The sequence below is a fragment of the Sander lucioperca genome, chromosome 20 (genome assembly GCF_008315115.2).
Source record: "Sander lucioperca isolate FBNREF2018 chromosome 20, SLUC_FBN_1.2, whole genome shotgun sequence".
NCBI lineage: Eukaryota > Metazoa > Chordata > Actinopteri > Perciformes > Percidae > Sander > Sander lucioperca.
Window position 1 is genome coordinate 23,214,479 of NC_050192.1, and position 21,713 is coordinate 23,236,191.

The following is a 21,713-nucleotide window of genomic DNA, read 5'->3' on the forward strand; positions in this document are numbered from 1 at the left end:
AGTTTCTGGCTCTGTAATGTTAAATATAATGTTTCTACTTCACTTCTTATTTCCTGAGAAAGTGTGGACGATTCTTGTGTTGTTAGGTCAGTGTTTTTCAACCTTTTTTGAGCCACGGCACATTTTTTTTACGGCACACCACCAACCAAAAATGTTACAAAATGACGCAATTGTAGCCTAATACAGTATATATAAAAATGTATTCTCTCAATTTGTTTATACTCACTTATGGCGCTTTTTCATTACATGGTACCAGCTCGACTCGCCTCGACTCTACTCGCCTTTTTTGGTTTTCCATTATGAAAAAAAGTCCCTGGTACCTGCTAACAGGTACTTTTTTAGTACCACCTCAGTCGAGGTTCCCAGCGAGCTGAGGCGAGCCGAAAAGGTGACGTGAAAGCGACAGACGGGGGTGTCCTGAACAAACCCGCTATTTTTAAACAGTTTAGCCAGCTGTTTTTTTTTGTGCTGCCTCCAGCTTCTTTAGAAACTAAATGTGTCTTCTGGCAACAACACACCTTCCACGTTCTGTGTGTGTGTACGTTAGGTCACAGTAGTTTACTGCGGCGCCGCTTGTTTACAGTTCTGCGGAGGCTCCGGCAGAGCTTTCACCGTAGCCTAACTACACACACACATGGCCGGCTCCACGCACACACCAGCGCACAAGTATAACCATCAGGCCACTTTTACAGGCTACGGCGAAAGCTCTGCGTGGAGCCTCCACAGAACTGTAAAACAAACTCAAGTGGCCTGATGTTTATACTTGTGCGCTGGTGTGTGCATCGATACGGCATGACGACCAGCCACGCTGAGGCGGTACTAAAATCTGCAATGGAAAACGGACGCACAGTGTGTCGAGTCGAATCGAGGCGAGTAGAGTCGAGGCGAGTCGAGCAGGTACCATGTAATGGAAAAACGCCATTAGTGTGAAATCTGAGCCTGTTTAGATTAACACAAAGCTGATATACTGGCAGGAACTGAAGAAAGGCACACACAAAGCTCTTCCTCAACCGCTCTCAGTCACTCTCTTTTTTTAGTTTTTATAGCAGTCATGCTTGAGAAGCTCAGCTCACAAAGATATGTTGTATAAAATGGGATCAATGCTGAAATAGCTCTGTTTGCCAGAATGGGGAACTACTTGGCAGAAGTCAACCAAAAACTGTCCAAAGGTAGATCAGCAAAGCTTAGCTTTAAACCACGGTCTTGTCTCAGTTCAGTTAGTCCCTCCTGCTCCTGCAAAGTCATGTCCTTTCCAAAAACTGCTGCTGAGCTATATGGGTCCCTAACCCAGTCAAGGCATTCAGTGGAGGTTGAGGGGAAATAAAATGACAACTTCTCCTCAAGAGTTTTCAAATGTTTACCTATTTTCTCACCCAGTGCAGCAGTGTTGACATCTCCTTGTCATTTCTGGGTGAGTGGGAACATGTCAAGCTTGGCAATTTTCCAGATGTTGTTGCCAGAGGTGCACCTTTGAACAGAATCCATTTATTTTATCTGTGCTTGTGAGCAGGTTTTCATTTTGGCCTTGCATTCGTGTGTTCAGTTCATTCAGATGCTGAAATATATCTGCCATGTATGCCAGCCTTGCACACCACTCATCAGATGCAAGCAGCTTTGCATCATCGCACCTCTCATCAGTCAAAAACACTTTAAGTTCCTCCCGCAGCTCATACACACGGGCCAACACTTTGCCGCACGACAACTATTGGACCTCCGTGTGGAGCAATAAGGCTTTATGCTCCGCTCCCATTTCCTCACATAAAGATGCAAATATGCAGCTTTTCAGAGGTCTGGTCTTTACGAAGTTTACCATGCACCCGAAATCATCCAACACAGGAGCTAGGTCTTCTGGTAAAGCTTTGGCAACAAGTGGCTCGCAGTGCAAAAAACAGTGCGTAACAATAACATCTGTGTGTCTCTCTTTCACTCTGCTAACGAAGTCTTTGAAGAGCCCGACCATGGCTGCTGCTCCATCAGTGCAGACACTCGTGCAGTTTTCCCACTTAAGTCCTCCTTGTTCAAGATATTCTGTTGTGACCCAAAACATTTCCTCTCCTGTTGTTTTTTCTGGCAATGACTTGCAAAATAGAAAGTTTTTTCTGATGGCGTCTCTAGCCACAAAATGCACATTGGCCAAGAGTTGAGCATGTCCACTAATGTCCGTAGACTCATCAAGTTGCAATGCAAATTTCCCACTGATGCGTATCTTTTCCAAAACAACACAGTCTATGTCTGCAGACATGTCAGAAATACATCTGGCAATCGTGTAATCTGAGAGAGGGACTCTGGCTACTTCTTTAACTGCGTCAGGGCCGAGCATCTCGTTCACAATGGCTTTGCAGGCAGGTAATATTAATGTCTCTGCCACAGTGTGTGGCTTTTTTTGATTTAGCTACTAGTTCAGCTACTCAATAGCCAGCTTTGAGAGCTCTCTGACACCTTTGTGGTTTTTCTCATTAATGTTACCTGTTTCTCAGTGTGTTCACGCAGGCCGACAAAATAGTCCATGTTCTTGTTTAGAAGTGACGGGTGTTTCTTTGGAGATGGCGTTTAAGCTTGCTTGGGACCATGGCACCGTTGGATAGCTTTTCCCCACACACCAAGCATAACGGAGTCGGGGCAGTTGGATCCCCGGTGAAAGTAAATCCTAACGAAAGATAACTTTTGTTGTATTGCCTCGAGCTCACCGTTTTTTGCTTTCTTTTGACCACCACTCGTACTAGGTTCTTCATCTGGGTTAAAATTTAGTCCAGTGCCCAGATCAGAATCTGCATTTTTCCTTTTTAAAAATGTATCCATCGCTGTTGCAGGCTTACATCGATGATCTCGGCCCTACTGCTTACATCCTGTCACTGCCACCTTTCACGCGCGTAATTCTATTGTCTTAGGTAATTTATATTTTAGCCCAGAGACAGAGAGAGGTACGTACGCATCATATTCTAGCATTGTAGATTAGTGTCCAGGCGGAGCGTGACACTCTACTTTGTTAACTGTTTGAAGAAACTGTAAGTTGCTGTTTGATACTTTAACAACAGGTTAGTCTTTGGTCTCTTCAGGGTTAGTTTCTGGCTCTGTAATGTTAAATATAATGTTTCTACTTTTCTTCTTATTCCTGAGAAAGTGTGGACGACTCTTGTGTTGAAGATCAGAAAGCTGTGTGCAGCAGTTAGTGTCGGTCGTTGTATTCACTGACAGGACTGATGTGGAGACAACAAGACTCAGCTCTTTTATTCTCTAACTAAATAAACTAATATGGAACTGCATCACTACGAGCTGGCACTCCTCCAACAGGAACTAGTGTCACTTCTTTATGATCCAACTTTGTGTTCAAATTCAATAACATGGTATTAGTAGTGTCCAATCCTAATCAGGACACTCTACAAATAGAGTAGGTGTAGACCCCACTCTCAGCAATCATTTGGTGCGACAGTGGCGAGAAAAAACTTCTACACGTCTAAATTCCTGCATTCAGATATATTAGTATGCACAAATTTATGTTACAAAATGTTGTAGGTTTCCACAGAATGAAGCCGTAGCTCGACGCTCTTCTACATCTCCTCGTCTTAATCCACACAAAAAAATCCACAGGACCACACGGTAACAGTTGAACTATTTAGAACAAATAGACCACTGACCTACATTCAGAAACAGCTTCTCTGAGCTGGTGAGTGACGTCATGGCGCCCTCTGGTGACATCAGCAGGAACTACAAGCAGAGCTCCACCAAACATATTCACACATTAAAACATGTTTACAGCTTTTATTAGTTTCATTTCTATGTTTTTATCTTACACATTCACCCCACTTTTAAAATTACATTTGATTACATTTTATGTATTTATTTTGTAATACTTATTACCAATAAACACTTTTTATTGACATTTTATTTTCATTTAGTGTAGGCCTATGTGTTATGTGAGTATAAAGGCGCGAGATGATCCGTTGGTATAGTGAATATAAACTTTCCACTGAAGAGCAGCCCACGGAAATATTGTTAACTTTAATTTTTAATTGTTAATATTGATAACGTGGAGTTAACATATTATAATATTAAGTATTGTATATTGTTCCAACTAGTGCAGTCTGAATGAATGTTGGAGTAAACGGTGTCATAGTTTTTAAATGAATTCAGGACAAACCTCTTTAAACACCCTGGAGTCCGTGTGTACTCTCAACACGCCACATAGCCTACTTTAAATTTGAAAACAACTCTATTACATGTGTTAATACATGTTAACTGTCAGAAGTTCTGTTTATTATTTCCTAGATGTGATAATGCTGACCCTCTCTGGGCGGTTCCTCTTGTTTCCTGTTTAAAGTTTACTTTCACTTTCCAGAGGCTGATGTGACGCAGTTTTTTTTCTCTCCGTCTGAAGGTAATAATATAACTCATCTGTCTGGTTTGAATCGTCAACTCAAGTCTGTGGTTAGTTTAGTTTAGTTTAGTAAGAGCAGAAAGCTGCAGAGAAACCATCACAACTGGACTAGTGATTAATAAAAACTGGCGTCTTATTCACAAAGATCCGCCGCCATGTTGTGTGGGTATCTGGCCGTGTTACTGTCTTACATAGATCCTTTATTTCTGTTTATAGATCCTTTATTTCTGTTTATAGATCCTTTATTTCTTATGATAAACACATCGGACATTTCCAGCGGCGTTTAGCAGCAGAAACACTAAAGAAGAGAAGCTCTTCATTTCTCCGTCTGTACCACGGGGGTGGGGGGGTTTAAAATATAATTTAATTTAAACTATTTAAACATCATCTGGCACTGTTTAAATTCCGTTTAGTTTCAGAGAAAGTTTAACATAATAAAAGTGTTTGAACTCATTTCTAATGGCGGTAAAAACAAGTTTCTTTTTTTGTCTTTTTGTGTTTAACCGTCATTTAGTTGCATAAAATGACGTGTTTACTTCCCGTGGCCAATCAGTAAAAAGCACGTTAACCTCCATAGAGGTGTGGAAAGTTCCTCGTGTTTAATCCACGGGACAAAGGAAGAATAAATGCACCCTGACAATAACCACAGTTACACAGAGAGAAGACACAAAGCTCTTTTTTTTTTAGATTGTTTTTTGGGCTTTTCTGCCTTTAATTGACAGGACAGGAAGGTGAGAAAGAGAGTAGAGAGAAGGGGAAGACATGCAGGAAATCGTCACAGGTCGGATTCGAACCCTGGACCTCTGCGTTGAGGAATACACCTCTCCAGTAAATGTGTGCCAGCTCTACCCACTGATCCAACCTGGCCACAGAAACAAAGCTCTTATTATGAAATCTACATGTTGTAACATAAACTACTACAGAGGAGGTTTTAAATCCTTTGCCAGGTGTTTCTACGTCTGTCTGTCCCAACCGTGAGGCTGCAGTCAGAAAACTTTACAGCTGTGTAGTTGAGATCTAAATGAAGGCTGAGTTTGAAGATGGGGGGGGGTCCGAGCCTTTCTCCTGCTGTCAGAAAACAAACCGTCGTCTCCACCAGCGTAAAGTCAGACACAACAGAACTCTACTGTTTCCTCTGGAACCTTTCAGAATAAAATGTAGAGACCTAAATGCCTCTGTTACTGTTGTAGTGATGTGTGGAGGAGGATACACAGGACAGAAAGGTGAGATTGATTGTCATAATGGAGTCTTGTCTCCATTAGAGGACAGAAAGATGACATTAGTCCTGGAGTCTTTCCAATGTCCCTGTTCTCCCAGAAAGATAACGAATGACAGAGCAGGATGAGCAGAGAGCAGAACTCATTCAGTGAAGAGATTCAGACTTTATTTTCTGCTTGATAGCTTCTAGTTTCACCAGCAGCTTCTGTTTCTGGAGATTAAAAAGTGGTCTTCCTGTCTTTCTAACAGGACCCATCAGAGACCAGACCCTGCTGAACCTGGACCTGAACCTGAACCTGGACCCAGCTGTGTGTCTATGAAGAGTGTCCGGTCCATGGAGACACCACTACTTTAAAAAAACAAGGCAACCTCTAATCGAATAGAAATGGAGGAGAGAGGATTGATGGAGAGACTGGAATGGCAGAAGGAGCGAATTGCAATGGAAGGTGAAATTGAAATGTTAAGAAGAAGATTGAGGTGAGTTGTGGGTTGTTTTGTGTCATGTCAGTCTCATGCACACTGCTTCAAATAAAGTGTTTTTTGTGGAAAGGAATTATTGTTGTTGATGACTGAAATGAGAATATTTTTGCAAAATAATTCAGGGCCGTGCCGAGATCTCTGAAGGGGCAGGTGCTCAAAGTTAAAAAGGGGCATATGGTACCCAATTTTAAAACACCACAGCGTTAGGGCTGTGTATAGCCACAGTATAGCAATGCTACAGATGTTACTGTTTAATATCTTATGGGGTATCACAAAACTGTAAGCAAGGAGATAAAGGAGAAGCATGTCATAGTATAAAAAACACAACACAATGTGCATAAAAAGAGTTAATGTTTTATTTTTTTAAACAATAACAGCTGGATCTACAATCTGTGGGATTCCTAAATTATGGAGGAGAGAGAGTCAAATGGCGTTTCCCCATCACATGGTATCTTCTCTACTCGCCTCGACTCTACTCGCCTTTTTTGGTTTTCCATTATGAAAAAAAGTCCCTGGTACCTGCTAACAGGTACTTTATTTAGTACCTCCTCAGTCGAGGTTCCCAGCGAGCTGAGGCGAGCCGAAAAGGTGACGTGAAAGAGACAGACGGGGGTGTCCTGAACAAACCCGCTATTTATAAACAGTTTAGCCAGCTGTGTTTTTTTTGCTGCCTCCAGCTTCTTTAGAAACTAAATGTGTCTTCTGGCATCAACACACCTTCCACGTTCTGTGTGTGTGTATGTTAGGTCACGGCAGTTTACTGCGGCGCCGCTTGTTTCAGTTCTGCGGAGGCTCCAGCAGAGCTTTCACCGCATCCTACGTACACACACACATGCTGGCTCGACGCACACACCAGCTGACAAATGTATACATCAGGCCACATATTACACAGGCTACGGTGAAAGCTCTGGTGGAGCCTCCACAGAACTGTAAAACAAGCTCAAGTGGCCTGATGTTATACTTGTGCTCTGGTGTGTGCGTCAAGCCGGCAAGACGACCAGCAACGCTGAGGCAGGACTAAAATCTGCAACGGAAAACGGACGCACAGTGAGTCGAGGCGAGTAGAGTAGAGTCGAGGCGAGTCAAGCAGGTACCATGTAATGGAAAAACGCCAAAAGCTTGCTGACTAAAAAATGAAGCACGCTGAACTTTGTGGTTTGCTATACTCACAGAGCTGCTGAGGTGAAGATACTGTCCTTAGTGGCCCAGCTGAAGCCCAACCACAGGAGCAAACTGCTGCCTGGAATCACATGCTACTTGGAACTATAGACATGAAAAAGAACATCAGGAAGAACATCAGGAGGAAATTAGATTAATAAAGTGTTACATGTTAGCATGGCAAGATGAAACATTTGATGGCACAGCTAGGAAGGGACTCAAGGTGACTAACCTGATGTAGTGCAGGGCTGAATATATTAATATATATCCCAATTAGGGCTGCCAATCGATTAAAAAAATGAATCTAATTAATTACATACTCTGTGATTAATTAATCTAAATTAATCGCATACATAATTTTTGCCCGGTGCCTTAAAAGAAAAAAAAGAAGGGTACTAAACAACAGTTGGCAACATTAAAGAAGGCTTGTTTATTGCTAAGGCCATATGGTCAAAATTAAATGATTTAATAATAATGTAATAACTATAACAATAACTTATTTCACTAGTAAATTGCTGTTGAATGAGAAAAATAACCACCAAATGGGAAAAGGGAATTTAACAACAACTTTGAATGCACCACAAGGCTGTAAATTACCAGTTTCATTGAACGCACCGTCTGTGTAGTTCCGACAACGGCAGCTGCACATTGTTACATTCTGGTGTCGGAATCCTCTACAGTGAAATACAGTCACACTTTACACCTTTTAGCGTTAGCTGTCAGCATTTTAACCATGTTTAATCCAGCTACTAGCTAGCGGTAGGCTAACGTTAGCTGCTGTCGAGTATAGTGTTAACTAGCTAGCGGTAGGCTAACGTTAGCTGCTGTCGAGTATAGTGTTAACTAGCTAGCGGTAGGCTAACGTTAGCTGTTGTTGAGTATAGTGTTAACTAGCTAGCGGTAGGCTAACGTTAGCTGCTGTTGAGTATAGTGTTAACTAGCTAGCGGTAGACTAACGTTAGCTGCTGTTGAGTATAGTGTTAACTAGCTAGCGGTAGGCTAACGTTAGCTGCTGTCGAGTATAGTGTTAACTAGCTAGCGGTAGGCTAACGTTAGCTGTTGTTGAGTATAGTGTTAACTAGCTAGCGGTAGGCTAACGTTAGCTGCTGTTGAGTATAGTGTTAACTAGCATCACATGCAGCAGTGTTTCTTTTGCCTGTAACGTCTGTTTCAGAGCATCCGAGAGCAGCGCAGACATATCAGTGGCGCCGAAATCCGCGTTGCTAGTCAATATGGAATGGATTAATCAGCGTTATTTTTTTTAACGTGTTATTTGTTCTCAGATTAATTAATCGAAATTAACGCGTTATTTTGACAGCCCTAATCCCAATATATTAAACACTGAAATGTATTGACTTTTTTAATGATAATATGATTTAACATAAAACATCCTACCTAACTATAAACCTAACCGACTGCAGGTAGATTTGAAACGTGACACTGGCATAAAAAAGCAAACAGTTGATGCAAGATAAACATTAATGTAACAGTAGGCTAACATTAATCCAGAAATATCGTGATAAACTACTGAAAGGTAACATTTTACTTCACTGTATAGCCTAGAACTTAAATACATTTTGCTGATAAGAATACAGTGGCCCAGAAGTGCAAATCACAACAGCAATTAGAAAAACGCAACAATAAATCATAAAGCACAATGGCATTAACTTCTACCGGAAAAGGAAGGGCCTATCTAACAGAGGACAGACCCTACTGATTGGACAGACTCACTGTGATAGGAAGGAGAGGTTAAAAAAAAATATATATATATATATATATATCGGGCATCATTGTCCATATATATATATATATATATATGGACAATGATGCCCGATATGTCCATGTCTACTGTGGAATTATGGAGAAAATCCAGCTCAAAAATAGACATTTTGACAATTATATTGCAACATTTGCTGACTTTGCACTGCCCCCTAATGGCAAAATATGGTTGTCCGTTGAATTTCTCACCTGATTCACATACTATAGATCATAACGTTTCCAATGATGCCCCATATGCCCACATCTACTGTAGAATTATGGAGATAATCCAACTCAAAAATACACATTTGGACAATTGTTGGACAATATTGCCACAATTGCTGACTTAGTGGTCAGCACATGTGTACCACCGGGATACATTGGTACAGATCGGAGAATATGCAGGACGCTTTATTACAGACGGAATACTCGACACACTACGCGAGCTCCGCCCGTCGGCTATAGAGACCAGCTATATATCAGCTATACTCGATGCCTCTGGCCGGTAAAGGGACATCATCAGCAGGGAACGTTGAACGAGTGTGCCGGTGGAAAGCTAACGCTAGCCGGCCACCTGTTCCATCCATCCTGCTCTGCAAGTGTCCAGCTACCAGGCCGGCTGCTCTGTCGCCGGGTAAACCAGTGGAGGTGGGCTGTGTCAACACGGACTGGTGCAAAAATGAGCTGCTTGTATCCAAGTAACTGCTCACTGCTGGTGGATTTTGTGACTGTGAAATGCCGACCACTCTACATTCCACGCAAATTTACGGCTGTGTTTATAAATACCGTGATATAACGTGAAACCTCCAGAATCTTAAAACATACCGTGATACAAATTTTTGGTCATACCGCCCAGCACTAATAATTAGGACTACATACATATTTATATTAATATTATATTTTATGCAAGGAGACTTTAATAAATGTGTTTTTCTATCAGGACCCAGCAGAAACCAGAGTCTCCTGAACCTGAACGTGATCCTGAACCTGAACCCAGCTGTGTGTCCTTCAAGAGTGACCGGTCAAAACAACGCTTTATTAACTTTAAAGGAGATCAACCCTCTGCTGAAAAGAGGTAAGCTGTTAATATTTTAATATTACTGATTCATGTTTTAACTTTCATGTATCCAGAGAAGTTTTTGAGTTTATTTTCAGCATCTTTATTCTTCACATCCATTTATATTCTCAAATCTGAAAGTTGTCCAGTCTTCAACTCTTGACTTTTTGGTGTTGCGACAGCAATATGTTATCACGAGAAAAAAAGCTATGGTTGAGTTTAGGAAAAGATAAACCGGTTGGGTTTAGGAAAAGAACAATGAGGTTGGCTTTATTTCATTTCATTTCATTTATTTAACTCGAACAATCAACAATGTGGCAAGACAAAAATAATTTTAAAACCATAAAATAAAACACAAACAATCAGAATTTAACAACAACAAAACAAAAAACAAAAATTAAATAAAAATATAAAAGGGATTAGTTCGAGAAGGAGCAGGCGGAAGCAAATAGCTTATTTGGTCCTGCCCCTTATTTCACAAAATCATCTTATACAAAGTAAATAGATATGCAAATACAGCATACAATCTTTAGCTCTTACAATAACTTACAACAATACAATAATATACAACAATACCTTTAAATTACAAATTCCAATCCCATGTTTAAGTATATTCATTTCTGTATTGGTCAAGTAATGATGTCTTTAATCTATTTTTGAACTGAATGATATTATGGCTCTGTTTGATGTCATTGTTCAGTCCGTTTGAACATACAATGACCTCTTAGATGATATCACCCGTCTCTTTCATTAAACATTGCGCATATGTTACAAGGTAAATTATTTTCTTTAACTTTAAACATAAATTCTGCAGTTTTGAATGTAACAATGTCCATACATTTCAGCAAATGTGAATTAAAAAACAGATGATTGGTATGCTCATAATACCCAATGTGATTTATTATCCTAATTGCTCATTTTTGCAATGCGCAAATTTTTTTTTAAGTTGCTTTTGTAGGTATTTCCCCAAATTTCCACACAATATAACATATATGGTACAATAAGTGTACAGTACAGAGTATGTAATGTATTTTTGTTCAAGATGTATCTAGTTTTGCTCAATATACCAATACTCCTGGCCATCTTCATGCACAGATATTTAATGTGTGGCTTCCAGCAGAGTTTATGGTCAAGAACAACACCCAGAAATTTATTTTCATAGACTCTTTCAATTGTTTCATTATCAATTACTATTTTAACATCTGTATTTATAGTGTGATTTCCGAATATCATGAATGTAGTTTTGTTCAAGTTTAAAAATAACTTATTTGAATCAAACCAGTTTTAATTTATTAATTTCATTAGTGACAATTTCCTGCGTCTGCTGCAAGTTTTCCCCGTAACCAAAATATTTGTGTCATCTGCAAAAACAGTAAATTAGTTCATTAAGTAAAGGATAAACAATTTCAGGCCTAAAACTGACTCCTGTGGAACGCCACAAGAAATATTAAGACTCCCTGACCAGTGATTACCCATTTGAACAAACTGACTCCTGTTTTCAATATAGTTTTTTATCCAGTTAAAGGCCACACCTCTTATGCCATACCTTTCCAATTCTTTTAACAGGATTTTGTGATCAACAGTATCAGATCTATGAAAATCCCCACTGCAAAGTTTTTATTTTCAATACAATTTGTTAATCTTTCAACTAACTCAATAAGTGCTATAGACGTTGATCTACTGGATCTGAATCCATGCTGACTGTCTATTAGAAAATTGTTTCTGTCAATGAAATTATCTAGCCTTTTGACAAATAGTTTTTCAAGTATTTTTGAGAATTGAGAAAGCAGAGATATTGAATTAAATTCAATTTTATTTATAATATCAACTCATAACAAGAGTTATCTTGAGACACTTTACAGATAGAGTAGGTCTAGACCACACTCTATAATTTACAAAGACCCAACAATTCTAGTAATTCCCCCAAGAGCAAGCATTCAGTGCGACAGTGGCAAGGAAAAACTCCCTTTTAGGAAGGCAAGGCAGCAGTATAGCACATTTCAGCAACAGGGCAATTCAAAGTGCACAATGGGCCCCGATACCTGGCACGGCTTTGAGCTTTCATTACTCATAATAACAGAAGCTAATATACTATTTCCAGGAAGAAACATGGGACAGACCCAGACTCTTGGTAGGCGGTGTCTGACGGTGCTGGTTGGGGGTGTGATGAACAGTGGCAATAACAGTCACAATAAACATAATGGAACAGTGACTACAAATAGTAGTCGTAGTAGTTCATGTCATAACAGGGCACTGCAGGGCGTTACAGGATGTAGCATGGCATAGCTGGAGCATAGAGCATAGCTGGACGTAGCAGGGAGCAGCAGGACACAGCAGGGCACCGCAGAGCTCTGGCTCCCGTTCTACTTTTAGAGACTCTAGGAGCCACAAGTAGCTCTGCATTCTGGGAGCGCAGTGCTCTAGTGGGACAATAAAGTACTATGAGCTCTTTAAGATATGATGGTGCTTGATCATTTACAGCTTTGTAGGTTAAAAGAAGGATTTTAAATTCAATCCTGAATTTTACAGGAAGCCAATGCAGAGAAGCTAATACAGGAGAAATATGATCTCTTTTCTTAGTTCTTGTCAGAACACGTGCTGCAGCATTCTGGATCAGCTGGAGAGTCCTAAGGGACTTATTTGAGCATCCTGATAGTAAGGAAATACAATAGTCCAGCCTGGAAGTAACAAATGCCTGGACTAGCTTTTCAGCATTGTTTTGAGACAGGATGTTCCTAATTTTCGCAATGTTACGAAGGTGAAAAAAGGCTGTTCTTGAGGTTTGTTTAAAGTGGGCGTTAAAGGATAGATCCTGATAAAAAATAAATCCTAGATTTCTGACAGTAGTGTTGGAGGCCAAGGCAATACCATCCAGGGTAGCTATATCTTTGGATAATGAGGTTCTGAGGTGTTTAGGGCCCAGCCCAATAACTTCAAAGACTTCGTTTTGTCTGAGTTTAACATCAGAAAATTGTAGGTCATCCATGATTTTATATATATTTTTATATATCTTTGATGCATGCTTGAAGTTTGGCTAACTGACTGGTTTCGTCTGGCTTAATTGATAAGCATAATTGGGTGTCATCCGCATAACAATGAAAGTTAATTGAGTGTTTTCCTAATAATATTGCCTAGAGGAAGCATATATAAGGAGAATAGAATTGGTCCAAGCACTGAACCTTATGGAACGCCATGGCTAACTTTAGCGTACCTGGAGGAATCTTCGTTAACATTAACAAATTGAGATTGATCAGATAAGTAGGACTTAAACCAGCTTAGTGCGATTCCTTTAATGCCAACTAAATGTTCCAGTCTCTGTAAGAGGATGGTATGGTCGATAGTGTTGAATGCAGCACTAAGATCTAATAAGACAAGTACGGAGACAAGTCCTTTGTCTGAAGCAGTTAGAAGGTCGTTAGTAATTTTCACCAGTGCCGTCTCTGTGCTATGATGCATTTTGAGTCCTGACTGAAAGTCCTCAAATAAACTATTGCTATGTAGAAAGTCACATAACTGATTAGCAACAACCTTCTCAAGGATCTTGGAGAGAAAGGGAAGGTTAGATAGAGGTCTATAGTTGGCTAAGACTTCATTATCGAGGTTAGGTTTTATCAGAAGAGGTTTTATCACAGCTACTTTAAATGACTGCGTTACATAACCTATTACTAAAGACATATTGATCATATCTAGTAATGAAGTGTTAACCATGGGTAACGTTTCTTTAAATAGCCTCGTTGGGATGGGGTCCAAGAGACAGGTAGATGGCTTTGCTGAAGAAACCTTTAGCATCAATTGTTGAAGGTTTATAGGATAAAAGCAGTCTAAGTATATGTCAGGTCCTGTCGTTCTTTCTAACAGTCCTGCGTTTAAAGGTGAACCGTTAGAAGTTGGGGGCAAAAGGTGATTAATTTTATCTCTAATTGTTATAATTTTATCATTAAAGAAGCTCATAAAGTCGTCACTACTCAGAGCTAGAGGAGTAGATGGCTCAGTAGAGCTGTGACTCTCTGTCAGCCTGGCTACAGTGCTGAAAAGAAACCTTGGGTTGTTCTTATTTTCTTCTTTAAATGATGAGTAATAGTCTAATCTGGCATTTCTGAGGGCCTTCCTATAGGTTTTCAGACTGTCTTGCCAATTTAAATGAGATTCTTCCAGTTTAGTGGGTCGCCATTTACTAAGTTTTTGTGAGATTTGTTTTAGTTTGCGAGTTTGGGAGTTATACCAAGGCAAGGCAATTTTATTTATATAGCACATTTCAGCACAAAGCAACTCAAAGTGTTTTACATAAAACATCAAACATTAAAAAGCAAAGAGCAAAAATAAAAAATAAAAAATGTTAAAATATTAACGATTACAGATTTAATATGAGATAGAATACAAGAATAAAATTCACAGTTCAGTATAAAAATTGATAAGAGATAGAATACACAAATAAAATTCATAGTACAGTATAAGAATTAAGAAAAGGCAACATCAAAAAGAAAGGTCTTAAGCCTTGATTTAGAAGTGCTGAGAGTTGCGGCAGACCTGCACTTTTCTGGTAGTTTGTTCCAAATATGTGGAGCATAAAAACTGAATGCTGCTTCCTCCCGTTTAGTTCTGACTCTGGGGACAACAAGCAGACCTGTTCCAGATGACCTGAGATATCTTGGTGGTTCATAGTCCAATAACAGATCAGAAATGTATTTTGGCCCTAAGCCATTTACGGATTTATAAACCAGCAGAAGTATTTTGAAATCAACTCTTTGAGGCACAGGAAGCCAGTGTAGAGACTTCAGAACTGGAGTGATGTGATCCACTTTCTTGGTCTTAGTGAGGACTCGAGCAGCAGCGTTCTGAATCAGCTGCAGCTGTCTGAGTGATTTTTTTAGGGAGACCTGTAAAGACTCCGTTACAGTAGTCAAGTCTACTGAAGATAAAAGCATGGGCAATTTTTTCCAAATCCTGCTGAGACATAAGTCCTTTAATCCTTGATATATTCTTAAAATGGTAATAGGCTGATTTTGTTATTGTCTTAATGTGGCTGTCAAAATTCAGGTCTGAGTCGATGACTACACCAAGATTTCTGGCTTTGTCTGTTATTTTTAACATTGCCGTTTGAAGCTGAGCACTGACTTTCAGTTGTTCCTCTTTTGCTCCAAAAACTTTGATTTGATTTGTTCAATGCATTTAGTCAGTTTTTGTATTGGACTATAGTCTCCTGGCGATAAAGTTATATAAAGTTATGTGTCGTCCGCATAGCTATGGTGACTTATCTTGTTGTTTTCCATAATCTGAGTCAGTGGAAACATGTAGATGTTGAACAGAAGAGGTCCCAGAACTGAGCCTTGGGGAACTCCACACATCATTTTTGTATGCTCAGATACATAATTGCGTATAGACACAAAGTAGTCTCTATTCTTTAGATAGGATTCAAACCAGTTTAGAACTGAGCCAGAAAGGCCAACCCAGTTTTTCAATCGGTCTAGTAATATGTCATGGTCGACTGTGTCAAATGCAGCACTAAGGTCAAGTAACACCAAGACTGAAGTTTTGCCACTATCTGTATTTGAGTGGATGTCATTAAATTAGTGCTGCAACAACGAATCGATAAAATCGATAAAATTCGATTATTAAAAAAGTTTGCAACAAATTTCATTATCGATTCGTTGTGTCGCGCGACACGCCACTCAGTCGCGGAGATAAAAGCAATTGAGTTGAGTGCCGTGCGGAGCGGCGCGGAGCGAAAGAAAAGAAAAGAGCAGAGCGGGGTTAGAGGAAATACGGAGAGAGACCGGAGAGACCCGTAACGTTGTTCTGAAACACATGGCGGAGGCAGAGAAATCAGTACGACCTAAGTCATCCAAGGTGTGGGCATTTCACACTAAATAAATTGAAAACGTGTTAATTGCAAGATAAGCAAAAGCGACATGGCATGGCACGGTCACCACGGTGATGATTCAGCACCTAAAACGTAAACATGTTGGAGTCCTTGATGAGGAGGAAGGGAGTTCAACAGCAGGGTAAAGTCACTAAACAATCCTACTGTTGTTCCGTTTTGAAGTGAGGAACGTAAGCTAGCGTTAGCTCGTTAATAACAGTAGTAAAGCAGGACTAAAGACACGTTTACGTTCACTCGCCTTTTTTGGCCCATTATTTTTTCAATCTGTTGTCATGTATATAATCTGTGCTTTGTCCCATATCAGTTATTGTGTGTGTGTGTGTGTGTGTGTGTGTGTGTGTGTGTGTGTGTGTGTGTGTGTGTGTGTGTGTGTGTGTGTGTGTGTGTGCGGTCTGTATCTGCTCTTTGGGTTACTTACCTTTACACAACTATTAACTAAAACAACATGTATGTAAGTATGTATTGAATTGATGTAAATTAATGCTTTTTTGTTTTTTTATCCAATTCATCGATTAATCGAAAAAATAATCGACAGATTAATCGATTATTAAAATAATCGTTAGTTGCAGCCCTACATTAAATACTTTAACAAGAGCTGTCTCAGTGCTGTGGTGTGGTCAAAAACCCGACTGAAAGGCATCTAAACTGTTGTTTACTGACAAGAAAAGGGTGAGTTGTTGAAAAAACACTTTTTCAATGATTTTACTTAAAAATGGAAGGTTTGATATCGGCCTATAGTTGCTCAATAGTGACGTGTCTAGATTGTTCTTTTTTAAGAGTCGCTTAATGACTGCAGTTTTCAGGGCCTGTGGGAAGATACCTGAGAGAAGAGACATGTTTACAATCTGTAGAAGATCCGAAGCCAAGCAACTTGTTGAAAGTGTTATGTTGATATGGAGGCACTGACTGTTTGTCTAATTTTCTGAATTTTATCTGTGAAGAAAATGGCAAATTCATTACAGGCATTGGTGGATAAAAATCCAGATGCTACTGGTACTGGAGGGTTTATTAACCTATCGACAGTAGCAAACAAAGCACGTGAATTATTATTCTTTCTAGCAATAATGTCAGAGAAGAAGGACCGCCTTGCATTCCTCAGTTCTAAATTATAAATGCAAAGTCTCTCTTTATAGGTGTAATAATGGACCTGGAGATTAGTTTTTCGCCACCTGCGTTCAGCTTTCCGACACTTGTTATCAGAGACAGTTTTTACCTAAATGGGTGCAATGGCATCAATAACATTTGTAATTTTACAATTGAATTTATCTACAAGCTCAGTGACTGAGACCCCAGAAAGGGCGGGTGTGGAGGAGGAAAGCTGAATGAATGATTCAGTGGTATTCTCAGTGATGCACCGTTTTTTGATTATCTTTGTTTGAACACCTTTTTGTACAGAGATAGTGCCACTAAAGAAAAGACAGGAATGATCAGATAGAGCAATATCAGTCACCACAACATTGGAAATGTTCAGACCCTTGGAGATAATCAAGTCCAGAGTGTGCCACTTATTGTGTGTTGGCCCTGTCACATGCTAGGTCAGTCCATAGTTCTCAAAACCACAACATAGTTCTTTTGGTCCCTCTATCCTGGGTTGGTACTTTCTAAACAAAAGCACTAACAGATACTTAAGATAACCAAAATAAAATACTAATGATATCAACAAGCTTATGTAGCTGTATGATTAAGGCAAAACACTGAAATTAAATAAATAAATATTTAACTATTAAATATAACAAAACAACAAATAACTCCAATAATAACAAAACAACGAATAGCTCCAACAGGGGTTGTCAACATGAATGTTAAAATCACCAGCAATAACCACACAGTCAAAGTCAATACAGCTGACTCAATGAGTACAGTAGCACTGTTATTATTGTCCAACCAGGTTTCAGATAAAAACATAAAATCAAAGTTGTGCTTAAAAAAATGATTGGCCTGCCAGGGACCTAGTGTTTAATAGTGCAAATGTCAGTGTTTAAAGTTATTAGCTGTCTTATTTTTTGTGACAGACTGTGGCTGACAATGAATGGACACTAAATTAACTGTCTTTTGCAGTGGTGGCCTAAAGGTTAGAGATGCGAGCTTGTGACCGGGAGGTCGTCGGTTCAATCCCCAGACCGACAGGATAAAATCTGGGTGGGGAAAGTGAAAGAACAGCGCTTGTCCCTCCCTCATTACCACCCAGGTGCCCTTGAGCAAGGCATTTAACCCAAAACCGCTCCAGTGGAGCTGCTCAGTGGCCAGCAGATCAGACTGTGGTAGTACTGGGCAGCTTCCAGGTATGAATGTGTAACTGTGTGAATGTGATCAGGGCGTTCCTGCAAAAGAGAGGCTGCCTCTCAGTGAACCTTCCCTGAATAAATAAAAAGGTTAAGTAGTTGTTGTTACATACTGCCTTCACCAATTTGTTTTGTTTGTTTAATCCATTAATTAACATTATTAACATCCATTAATTAACATTAATCCATGTTTCTGATATGGTTATAATATTAAAGGGTTTCTTGAACTGTCCTAAATATTCCTTTATATTCTGGAAGTTTGAATACAGACTTCTGCTGTAAAAATGAATGATAGATATGCCGTAATCAATTTTTGTATTATTATTAAACTGTTGTTCTATGTAATAGCTACAGTTGTTATTTATGTTAACATAAAAGTTATTTTCTGGACCAATGTTCTGTTCAAAATCAGGCGTACTTTGGTTATTGTCATAACAACTAGAAAAATGAAAACTATTCATATTGTTAGACATAACAAAAAGCTAAAGCTTTAACAATGGAAAAATATAATAATATAAAAGCTACATGAACCAACTCATAGGAATTTGATCTAGGTACTTCCAAAGTTGTCGAGTTGCTCAATGCTTCTGATACACATAACTTTAGCCTGCTCTGGTGGGCCATTCATTTTAACAAACACCTTGCAGTTGGAGGACCAGGTAGCTTGAATCTTCCCTTGTTTCTTCAAGAACCTTGCCTTTCTTGCAATATCTGCATTTGTTTTGGTTAGATGCTCATTGATATAAACATTTGTGCCCTTCAATTTGCGGCGCTGTCTGAGCAGGTCAATTTTATGCTTCCTGTTAGGAAAGCGTACAATGACAACGTGATTGTCTTTCTGGTTCCTTGATGGAATAATGTGACGTGCCTCAGTATTGTGTCTGTTTATGGATATGTTTTTGTCATGAAGGAAGGCTGTTACCTGAGCCTCAGTTGAATCATCATGGTCTGTGCTCTCTACCCGCACATCCCCCCTTCGTAAGACCGAGGCTTAATCTTCAATCCAGTTATCAAGACATCATTCATCCGAGTGTACTGCTCCAAGTCTGATACACGAGCTTCCAAGGAGTTAATCTTGAGCTGCTGTTCCTCATTCGACTTTTTTAGTTCAGAGATTTCATTCATAAGATTGATTATAGTACGCTATGGTCGCCAGTTCTTCACCCATCATGTTCATGGCTGTTTTTAAGCTCTTCTATGTCTTTTTTAATGTGTCTTTTCTTTGTGGCCATTTTGATACCTTAATCCCAGTCGGAACACTGAGCTGCTTAGGACTGATGTTAGCTTACTGCTCCTGAATCCCCGGCCTGGTGTCTGCTGGCTGCCCTTGGATCCTGGGCCTGGTGGTAACCAGCCGCTCGTGGTGGATCCCGGGCCTGGTGTTAGGGATGGGCGCCCGGTCAGCCTCTAGCTCCGCAGCCAGCCGCTAGCTTCGCGGCTAACTGCTCTGTGCAACTGAAGTTGAGAGCTGAAAACAGCGTCCAGTGGTTCCCGTTGTCGCTCGTTCTCCTCTTCCGAACGACAAAGTTTCACCTCGTTTTTTGCTGATGTCCTGAGCCTTCAATCAGCCGCTGACGACCACAGCTCAGTTATCGGACAGCTTTACACAAATGAGAGCGATTTTTCACCTTTTCATACTACTCCCTACGGCGTAAATTCACACACAATCGCAAGGTAATGTAGGTCAATGGAGGCCAAACGGCATTGATAAACACATTAAAAAGCGAGTATGCGTCTTGATAACACGCCAATAATGGCATACGAATTGGCCTGTCATACATACGCCACTTCATGAGATCAGTCTGGGAATTGCCCATAAGGAACATTTTCCTTCAGCCACTTAGGGTGGAAGCTTTTAGCAAGCAGAATGGTGTTCCTGTCAGTAGGTTTTCTAAATACTGAAGTGTGTAGGCACCATGATCGTCTTTAAAGATAGTTAGGTCAAGGAAATTAATACAATCTTTACTATATTCCAAAGATAGTTTAATGTTGGGATTAATGCTATTCAAAAAAGCATGGAACTCTTTAGACTCTGCTTCTTACCCAGACCAAAATAAACAAACATCATCACTGAAACGTCCCCACCAGACAAAGTATTTGAAGTAGGCATTCTTTTCCTGATTTAAGGCAAAATCTTCCCATTTTCCCACAAGACCAGACTGTGCTGAACCTGAACCCAGCTGTGTGTCCTTCAAGAGTGACCGGTCAAAACAACGCTTTATTAACTTTAAAGGAGAGCAACCCTCTGCTGAAAAGAGGTAAGCTGTTAATATTATAATATTACTGATTCATGTTTTAACTTTTTAACTGTATCCAGAGAAGTTTTGGAGTTTATTTTCAGCATCTTTCTTCTTCACATCCATTTATACTCTCACATCTGAAAGTTGTCCAGTTAAACCAGTCTTTAACTCTTGACTTTAGGTAAATATTGTTTCTGGTTTGGTCCAATATATTCTCTGGTGTTTTAGCTTTTTAACCCAATCTTTTGTATAGTTTGTTAAACTTCTTTGTGTTAATCATATTTTAGTTGCTGCTTGTATCTCCAGCAGTTTTTGTGTCTGAATACTAAAAAGTGAATTTCCATCCCTGTTGGTCTTACTCTCTGTGTAACAGGATCCATCAAAGACCAGACTCTGCTGAACCTGGACCCAGCTGTGTGTCCTTCAAGAGTGACCGGTCAAAACAACGCTTTATTAACTTTAAAGGTCAACAACCCTCTGCTGAAAAGAGGTAAGCTGTTAATAATATTATAATATTGCTGATTCGTGTTTCAACTTTTATGTATCAAGAGAAGTTTTGAAATTTATTTTCAGCACCTTTCTTCTTCACATATATTTATATTCTCACGTCTGAAAGCTGTCCAGTAAGACCTGTCTGTAGATGTCAATTTGGTTTGGGAATACCAGGGGGATGGTTGGGATGTATGTGCCTCAGAGTGTCCCTTCCAGGGTAACTTCATCTGCACATCCCCCCTGGAGAACCAGCGATCCTGGGTTACCCTGGTAACTGTTTGTGTCACCTGGGTCAGGACACTATTTGTCATAAGAAGACTCCTGCCATTTGAGTCTGGACACTTAAGGCCTAGTTTCAGTGAGTGGGTTCATGACCAGATTTTTTCCCCCCCAAGTCTCCTGACCCAAATTGGTCACAACGCAAAATTCTTTCCAAATGTTGGATGCGGGTTTGCCAGTTGAATGTCAGATCAGAAGTCAATAAGGGGAAGAAAATTAAAGGGAACCACCATCCAACAGTATCCTCAGTCCAGGTCAGCAGTTCTCCCCAACTACAAACAGGCCATCTAAGCTCTGCTTCCCCCTCCTGAGTCGGCTGATGGTTTGTCAAAATCGTTTTGAGGCCAACAGACTCCCCAAACTTCTTCTACCTACGAATGTTTGTTTTAGGGGTGTGCAAAAAAATCAATTCACATTCATATTGCGATTCAAGCTCTACCAATTCAAAATCGATTCATAGAATTCCAAAAATCGATTCATATTTTTTAATAAA